A 9,774-nucleotide genomic window follows, 5' to 3' on the forward strand; every position below is an offset into this window, starting at 1 on the left:
TTTTTTTTTTTTCATTTACTTTAAAATATTTATTTATTTTTTTGTCTTTAGCCCTTGGATTATTTAAAAGGATTATTTAATTTTTCAAATAGTTGTAGTTTTTCTTAATGTTTATCTGGCATCTAGTTTAACACTATTGTGGGTAAAGAACACATTTTACATTATTTCAATGTTTTAAGTATTTTAATTCTTGCTTTATATGCCAGTCTATAGTCCATTTTAGTGAATTTTCCATTTGCACATGAAAATGATTTATGTTGTCTAGTGGAGTGTTTTAGGTCAGGTTATTTGATAGTGTTGTACAGGCCTTTTATATACATATTTATTTTCTCTCTACTTATATTTCTGTACATCTGTTACTGAGAGGGAATGCCAAAATATGATTATAGATTTGTCTATTTCAGTTCTGTCAGTTTCTGTTGCATTTATTTTTTATTTTTATTTTTTAATTTAATTTTATTTTTTAGAGGTTTTTGCTATAGAGCGCGTGCACTCGCCAGACAGACAGAAAGCAAGAAATCACTCCCCAGGGGGGATGGCCACGCCACAGTCCCTTCTCCATTCTCTGGGGATCTTGGGCACGCACGCACACGTGCCCAGCGTGAGTTTTAAGCCACCGGATTCAGGATGCGAACCACAGTCGACTACATAGTCCAGCGACATAGCCATTACGCTAACTGCTGGTCCCTCTTGCATTTATTTTCAAGGCCTTTATTTTTGAGAGATTTTTGCTGTAGGGCTCATGCACTTGCCAGAGAGACAGAGAAACGGAGAGAAAGATAGTGAGAAATCACCCCTCAAGGGGGATGGCCATGCTGCCATCCCTTCTCCTCTATTCTCCCTTTGGGATTTTGGGCACACACCCACACATGCCCAGCCTGAGTTTCAAGCTGCTGGGTCCAGGACTTGAAACTCAGTCAGCCATGTAGGAATCCAACATTTTAACCACTACAGCACCTGCTGGTCTCGTGAAGGCCTCTTATTGAGTAATCTACGTGGAGTTGTGTGCCGTCTTGATGAATTTACAACTTTGTCATTATAAAATGTTCTCTTCCTTGAAGCCTGTCTGCTATTAAGGTAGTCACTTCAGCTTCATATGATTTCACATTCTTTTACCTGTGTCTCTATAGTTTTAAAATAGGTTTCCTATGAGCAGCATATAGTTGCTTTTTAGTCCATTTCCACAACCTTTGCCTTTTAACTAGAATTGTAAATCACTTAATGCAATTTTTTATATTGGTTGAATTTAAGTCAGTCATCTTGCTATTTATTTCTTTTGTCACATTTGTTCTTTCCTGCTTTTTGTACCTATTCAGTTTACTTTCGGATTCCATTTTTCTTTTCAGAATTGGTTTTTTAGATCTCTTTAATTTTAGTTTTTACTGTTGTAGTATATATCTTGGACTTATTACAGTCTATCTTTAAATGATGTACTACTTCATGTGAAAATGATGTACTACTTCATGTGAAAGTCATTCAAAAATATACAATACTTTCCTGTTTTTGTTTTGTGTTTTATATGCTTTAAGCACAATACATTTTTATTATTTTTGCTTTAATGATCAGCTATTTTTAAAAGATATTATAACAACATCTTTTTATATAGTCACATAATTTTTAGTTCCAATCAAGCCTTTCATTCTTTTTGGAGATCCAGATTTCCATCTGGTATCTTGTTCCTTCTGCTTGCGGAACTTTCTTTAATGTTTCTTACACTGATTATCTGTTGGCAGCAGGTTCTCTCAGATCTTGATTTTCTGATCAAAGGCTTTATTTCACACTTACTTTTGAAAATCCCTACCTGTCCGTGTTGTAGAATTCTAGGTTGACAATTTATTTTAGCACTATAAAGACCTCGTTCATTTATCCTCTGCTATGTATAGTTTCTGATTTGAAATCTAGGGAAATTCTTATTTTTTTCTTTATATAACTTACCTGTTTGCTCTGGCTGCACCTTTCCCTCTCCCCCCTTGGCTATGGAGAGAGAGAAGGGGGGGGGGTGGGGAGAAATCATCCCTGGAGGTATGGCCACACTGCTATGTATAGTTTCTGATTTGAAATCTAGGGAAATTCTTATTTTTTTCTTTATATAACTTACCTGTTTGCTCTGGCTGCACCTTTCCCTCTCCCCCCTTGGCTATGGAGAGAGAGGGAGAGAGAGAAGGGGGTGTGGGGAGAAATCATCCCTGGAGGTGTGGCCACACAACAGCTCTATTTCCATTCTCCTCTTGGGACTTGGGGCATACGTGAATATGCACCTGGCGTGATTTTTAAGCAACCAGGTCTGGGACTCAAAACACTGAAGTCAGCAATGTGGGATCCATCCACTTTAAGCTCTTTTCTACCTATTGGCATCTCCAGTTGCTTTTACAGTTTTTCTTTAGCTATATGTTATTATATATGTAGGCATGATTTTCTTTGTGTTTATCCTCCTTGTAGTTCATTGAATTTCTTGGAACATTGTATAGTTTCATCAAATTGGAAAAATTTCGCCTATTTTCTCAAAAATTTTCCCCCTGTTCTCCTTATCTTGGGGATCTATTTACATATGTTAAACCTGTAATATTGTCCCATAGGTAATTGTTCTTTTTTTCCCCCCTTTTTCAGGTTTTATTCAGTCTTCAGGGGTTTTGTTTTGTCTTGTTTTGTTTTGTTATTTAAGAGAGATTTTTGTTATATAACAAGTGTACTCACTAGAGAGACAGAGTTGGAAAGTGTGAAATTACTCCCTGGGGGAAATGGCCATGGTGCAATTCCTTCTCCTCTATTCTCCTCTCAGGATCCTGGGCACACGCGCATATGTGCCTGGCATGAGTTTAGTCACTGTGTCCAGGACTTGAACCGCTGTTAACTACGTGGGAGTCCAATGATGTAACCATTATGCCATGTGCCGGCTCCTTGTGTTTGTTTTTTTATTTTCTTTTAATTGCCAGAGTGCTTGAAAGAGGTGGGAGGAGGAAGCACCCTACAATGGAACATAGTTTTGTCACAGTTCCTTCTCCATTCTTTTGGGATTTGGGGCATGCACACACATGCACCTATTTTGTTCTTCAAGCCACTAGGGCTGGAACATGAACCACAGTTGGCCTTGTGGGATTTACAGTAACTTCATAGACCACAAGACTACAGAGCTGGTCCTAACTTCAGATTGCATTATTATTTTTTCCCCCTACAGTACCTTATCTGTTAATCACATCCTTGATTTTTTAAAAAATATTTATTTATTTTGAAAGAAAGATAAATAACATCCCGAACAGGACTTAAATACAGTCCGCCATGAGAGAGTCTAGCGTCTTAACTACCACACTGCCTGCTGGACCCACTACTTAAGTCTAAAAGGACATATATAGTTGAACAATTTCATTCTCTTCCTCATATCAGTGTCAAGAATGAATATTTATGGGACCAGTAGATGGCATAATTGTTGCATTGCTAGACTCCTACATAGTACTGCTGTTTGAGTCTCAGACCCAGGCAGCTTAAACTCACCCATGTGTGTGCATGCTCAAAGTCCTGAGAGAATGGAGGAGAAGGGATTGTGACATGGCCATCCTCTCTGGGGGGGAGGGGATTTCTCACTTTCTGTCTGTCTCTGTCTGTATGGCGAGTACATATACCCTATATCAATAATCGCTCTCTAAAAAAAATAAAAAAAGAATATGTCTTTTCCTGGCTTGTGAGAACAAAAGTTTGGTTTCTAGACTTAAATTTGTACTCAACTATGTTGGATTCTCTGATGATAAAACCAAGGTATGATTTTTATTTATTTGGGATTATTCATTGTTTGGGGAATGTTAAATTTTTAATGGAAGCTGTCACTGTTTAGTGCTCATACAGATAAAAACAATTGATCACTTCTCCTTTGCCTTTCTGTGTTTCTAGGTAACTATAATTACCCAATATTGCAGCCATGGAGTCCATGCTTAATAAATTGAAGAGCACCGTTACAAAAGTAACTGCTGATGTCACTAGTGCTGTAATGGGAAATCCTGTCACTAGAGAATTCGATGTTGGTCGACATATTGCCAGTGGTGGCAATGGACTAGCTTGGAAGATTTTTAATGGCACAAAAAAGTCAACAAAACAGGTAAATTTTATTCAGTGTCCAACTGGAGAGAAAACACACATTAGTAAGTGTCATAAAATGCACATATGTACTTTTATTTTAAGAAATGACAAAAGTTCTTTAATGAGTTCTTTAGTTCTCATTTCATCTTATGAAGCCATACAAACACAAATGCGTTTTTTTTTTTTTTTTTTTGAGAGATTTTTTGCTATGGGGCCCGGGGACTCACCCGAAAACCAATTTTTTGCTATGGAGCACGTGCACTCGCCAGAAAGACAGAGAGAGACAGCAAAAAATCACCCAGGCAGGGTAGATGGCCACACCGCAGTCCCTTCTTCTCCATTCTCCTCTCGGGATCTTGGGCATGCACACACACGTGCCCAGTGTGAGTTTAAGATACCGGGTCCGGGACTCGAACCGTGGTCTACTACATGGGACTTCAGCGACATAGCCATTGCACCAACTGCTGGTCCCCACAAATGCTTTTAAACATGCCCTGAGTTTCCTGGTTACATATATATATACTTTTCGATGTACCATATCATTTTGCAGTTAAATTTTCCTTCATAAAATTAACATCAGTTGAGCAAAGGAATATATTAGATTGTAATATTTAACAAAGTATATGATTTAGGTTAAAAATTTTCATGTCCTTTAAATTTTTTTATATTTGTCAGTTATTAACAAAATACTCACATTTTCTAACATTAATTTTGTCTTAATTTAGTGCATTCTTATTTCATTTTTTTTCTATAAGCTTGTAGAAAATAAACTTCTATAATGTTTTTATACTTAATATAAACAAATCAGAGGCACTATATTTGAAAGATAGAATCAGTAATGTATTCTGGGGTATATTTATTTTATAGTGATTTTACAACTGTTCTTTAGTGAAGAGTAATTTGAATGAGTTGTATTTTTTTAATTTGAGACCAACAGATGGTTCTTAGAAATAATGGAAAGTCATTATTGTTAAATTTTACTAGCAGCTTTCTATTAGAATTGTTAAAGAATCAACAGTTGTCAGGTTTTAAATGTTTTTGAAATATGTTCTTTTTTAAAAAGAAAATCTGTGTTTCTCAAAATAATTTTACTTCTTTGTAGGTGAAATATATAGATTATAAGATGTAAGAGATTTATTACCTGTACTTTGCAGACACTACCAAAATAATACAATTGGGTACATATTATTTTTCATCTTTCTGAAGTGAATTCATTGCCCAGATACACATATTAAAGACCAAATTGGCTTTGGTTATTCTTTTATGAAATATAAAGGGACTTTAAGAAGTTTGTGGAAATATAGAATTAAAATGCAAGTTTATTTTGGTGTAAAAAAAGTTAAGGGGTAGAGGGGCAGCCTGATAGCCTAGTGTTTAAGGGAGCTGGATCCTGCATAGCCAGCTGTGGTTTGAATCCTGGCTCCAGCAGCTTGGAAAATACACAGGGGTGCATATGAATGTATGTATGCTCAAAATCCTGACAGGATAGAGAAATGGAAGAGAAGGAATTACATTATGACCATACCCATCTGAGAATGCATTCTCTCCCTCTTTTCACATGCATAGTTTTTTCATAATATACATTTCCCATAAACGTTTTAAAGACCCCCTCCCCTCCATTTGTAGGAATCTTGGTTTTATGATAAATTGCTGGTATGTAGTATGCACCTGAGCTATGAATATTGTTTATTTGGTTGGACGTCTTTATTTGGGTCTGAAGTTAATTTGAATCTTAAATTCTGGTTGATTTGTCATTTTGGGGTTTCTGCTTCAGTTCACCAGGTTCATTGGTTTCTGTTTCACATTTATCCCAACATTCAGTGGCTTCTTGAGTATTGATTACTTTAAAAAACCATTAATGACGTTGTAAAGTTATATAAATAACCTCATAGCACATATTACTTTTACCATCAGTGATATAAGGGAAAACTAAAAATTGCCAAATATATAAAATTCTGCATTTTTCTTGAAGATTTGGTAATACTGTCTCAGTGCTTAACTGAAAGGGTTCTAGGTAGTTTTGATGTTATCAGTAGTTCATCTGCTGAAATCCCTGGTAATGTTGGAGCTTCTATTGCAGCTCATAGAACATGAGACCCAGGCACTAATGGTAGAGCTGCATCACATTTGCTGACTGCCAGACTGCTGGGCTTGTTTGTTTGTTTGTTTGTTTTGGAGAGGTTTTTGCTATAAGGGCATGTACACTCACCAGAGAGAGAGCGAGAGACAGAGAGACAGTGAAAAATCACCCCCCAGAGTGGATGGCCACGTCACAATCCCTTCTCCATTCTCCTCTTGGGATCTTGGGCACGCATGCACACGCGCCCGGGGTGAGTCTAAGCCACAGGGTCTGGGACTTGACCTGTGGTCGATTACATGGGATTCCAGTGACATAGCCATTATGCTAACTATTGGTCCCTTTTTGTTTGTTTTTGTAGAGAGATATTTGCTACAGGGCTTGTGTGCTCTCCAAAGAGACAGAAAGCCAGAAATGACCAAATAGAGGGAATGGCCACACGCAGTCCTTCCTTTTCCATTCTCCTCTCAGGATTTTGGGCACACAAACACACAACACCTAGTGTGAGTTTCAAACCTCCAACTCTGGGACTTGAACTGTGGTTGGCCATGTGTGAGTCCAGTCATAATCATTATGCTATCTGCTGGTCCCCACTCTGGGTTTTTAATGATTTAAATTTATTTCTCTATTTATGAAAGGGTGTATGCACATGCACATGAAGGGAATTATAGGAGGGAAGCACCTTTCATAGTCCCTAGTCACCATGCCACTATCCCCTCCAGCTCATCGGATCTTGGGCACTTCCACATGCATGGCCTTTTTCAGGACAACTGGCTGGGTATTTGAACCATGATTGCCTGTAGGATCTAGTCTCTCTTGAGCACGTTACCCCTATGCCACAGAGAAAGCCCTGGAAATAGGTTCTTTTAAAAAAGTGTACCATTTTTCCTAAATGTATTGCTTTGGCAGGGAGAGGTAGTTTTGAAATAATCAGTGCTCTTGGATATGGGTTTTTTTTGGGGGGGTGGGGTAGGGGAGAGGTTTTTGCTATAGGGTGTGTATGCTCGCCAGAGAGACAGAGAGATAGAAAGCGAGAAATCACCCCCCCCCAGGGGGGGATGGCCATGCCGCAATCCCTTCTCTTCCATTCTCCTCTTGGGATCTTGGGCACGCACGCACACGTGCCCGGCGTGAGCTTAAGCCACCGGGTCCAGGAAGCGAACCCCAGTCGACTACATAGGCGTCCAGCGACATAGCCATTACGATAACTGCTGGTTCCTTGGATATGGTTTTGAATTTTCTTTCTTTGCTGGAGTTAGAACTCAGAATTCTTTCTTTACTACTGGTTAATTCCTTAAGGAATAGCTTCTTTAACCACGTTGGCATTGACGCTTCACTGAAATTTCTCCCTTAACAGAAAAAAATTTCTTTTTCAGCTAGGTCATTTTATTAAAAGGGAATCATACAAAATAGATCGAGAGCTGTACTATGTAATATCTTAGCCAGTAGTCACATCTGTTTCAATTACTTTAAGTTAAATTCCACATTTGCGCTAGTAGTTTTTTCTTCTTTTTTTTAGAAGATTTTTGCTATAGGGCATGTGTGCTCACAGGAGAGAGAGACACACATACACATAGAGAGACAGAGAAAGCGAGAAATCATCCCCTGTGGGGATGGCTATGCTGCAATCCTTTCTCTTTTCACCTCTTGGGATTTGGGGCATGTACTTACATACACCCATCATGAGTTTTAAGACGCTGGGTACACGATTCACGTGGGTGTCCAGTGATATAACCATTATGCCATCCTCTGGTCCCTGCATTAGTAGTTTCAAATGATCCATAGCCGCATCAACTGGAAGTACTATATTTTGGACAATACAAATGTAGAATTTTCTCTTATCACATAAAGTTTGCTTGAACAGTGCTGATACAGAGAGGTCAGAAAAAATAATGAAAAAGGATACTATTTAAAAATATTTTTAAAATCTGTAGTCATTAAGACTTAGGTATTTTTATTTTTTCTCCCTTAGTTTTTTGCCATAGGGTACGTGTGCTCGCTGGAGAGCATGAATGAAAGAGAAAATGAGAAATCATCCCACAGGGGACTGGTCATGCTGTAATCCCTTCTCTTCTATTCTCCTCTTGGGATTTTGGGCATGCACACACTTGTGCCCAGTGTGTTTCAAGCCACTGGGTTCAGAACGTTAACTGTGGTCGACCATGTGGGAGTCTAGCACCTTAATCATAAAACCACTTGCTAACTCCTGAGACTTAGGTATCTTTCTTGGTCCAACATACTGTGTACTTGATTGAAGTTATGTATTATAGCAGTATGTGTTATCTTAAGTTTGACATTGACTTTAAGGTAATAACTGGTTAGGGAGTTTGAGGGACTCCCTTTTTACTTTTTTCATTTTTTATTTTTATTATTATTATTATTTTTTGAGAGATTTTCGCTATAGGGCGCGTGCACGGTCGACTACGTGAGAGTCCAGCAACATAGCCATTACGCTAACTGCTGGTTCCCCCCTTTTTATTTTTTAAGAATATTTAACTTTATTTATTTATTTTATTTATTTATTTTGGAGAGATTTTTGCTATAGGTTGCGTGTGCTCACCAGAGTGACAGAGAGAGATGAGAGACAAAAAGTGAGAAATCACCCCCCAGAGGGGATGGCCACGCTGCAGTCCCTTCTCCTCCATTCTCTTCTCGGGATCTTGGGCACGCATGCACACACGCTTGGCGTGAATTTAAGCCACTGGGCCTAGGACATGAACTGTGGTCAACTACATGGGAGTCCAGCAACATAGCTATTATGCTAACTGCTGATCTATTTATTTATTTATTTTAATTTGACCTGAACGTGTCTGGGGAGAGAGAAGAGAAGAGAAGAGAAGAGGAGTGAGTTAAAGTGAGAAAACAAGGCGCCAAGTCCGGGACTCAAACCGTGGTTGGCCATGTGGGAGTTCAGAGCCTTCTACCACCATGCCACCTGCCAGCTCCAAAAGAAGGATTCTTAAACTCAGCTTTAATGAAGAAATAAAAGTGTTTTCTGTCAGTGCATGACAAAAGTACTGTGACATTTGAGTAATTATAAAGTTTATATCTTTGTTTTTTTCTGAAACAGACTTTGTAACTGAGTTAATCTTTTTTTTTTTTGTGACTGTCCGAGTGTGTGTGTGTTCACCAGAGGCTGGGAGGATAGATGAAAGCACCCCCCACCCCCGGGGCTTGTATGAACATGTGTTAGTGTGTTTTTCAAGCCTCCAGCACTGAAACTTGAACCACAGTTGGTCATGTGGGATCGAGCTCTCTTAACCACTAAGCTATGGGGCCATTCCACTGACTTAATCTGTCTATGGAGTTTCATGTTTAGGCTTAAACTGATTATATGAACATAAGCACATTTCACCCATATGTTTTTTTTACAGCTATTTGAGAGATATTTCTGAGATACATGCCTTGGATCAAATTTCATTGACTTTTCCAGTTTTTAATTTTTTAAAAGAATTACTTGTTTTCAATTTTATGTACTCATTCATTTATTTAAAAAAAATTTTTTTTTTGGAGAGGTTTTTTTGCTATAGGGCACGTGCGCTCGCCAGACAGAGAGAGAGACAGAGAGACAAAAAGCAAGAAATCACCCCCCAGGGGGAATGGCCATGCCGCAGTCCCTTCTCCTCCAT

The 9,774-nt window shown here is 38.4% G+C and overlaps 1 protein-coding gene across 1 annotated transcript in view; it reads left to right on the forward strand.

Annotated features, from left to right (window-relative positions):
* SCYL2 (SCY1 like pseudokinase 2) overlaps positions 1-9,774 on the forward strand; it is a 77,585-nt gene that overhangs the window by 15,402 nt on the left and 52,409 nt on the right. The window contains exon 2 of the mRNA XM_014591739.2: positions 3,883-4,087. The gene's annotated coding sequence lies outside the window, so the exon portion shown is untranslated. The remainder of the gene's footprint in view (positions 1-3,882; positions 4,088-9,774) is intronic.

This window comes from Tupaia chinensis, unplaced genomic scaffold (assembly GCF_000334495.1).
Source record: "Tupaia chinensis unplaced genomic scaffold, TupChi_1.0 Scaffold000054_1, whole genome shotgun sequence".
Lineage (NCBI taxonomy): Eukaryota > Metazoa > Chordata > Mammalia > Scandentia > Tupaiidae > Tupaia > Tupaia belangeri.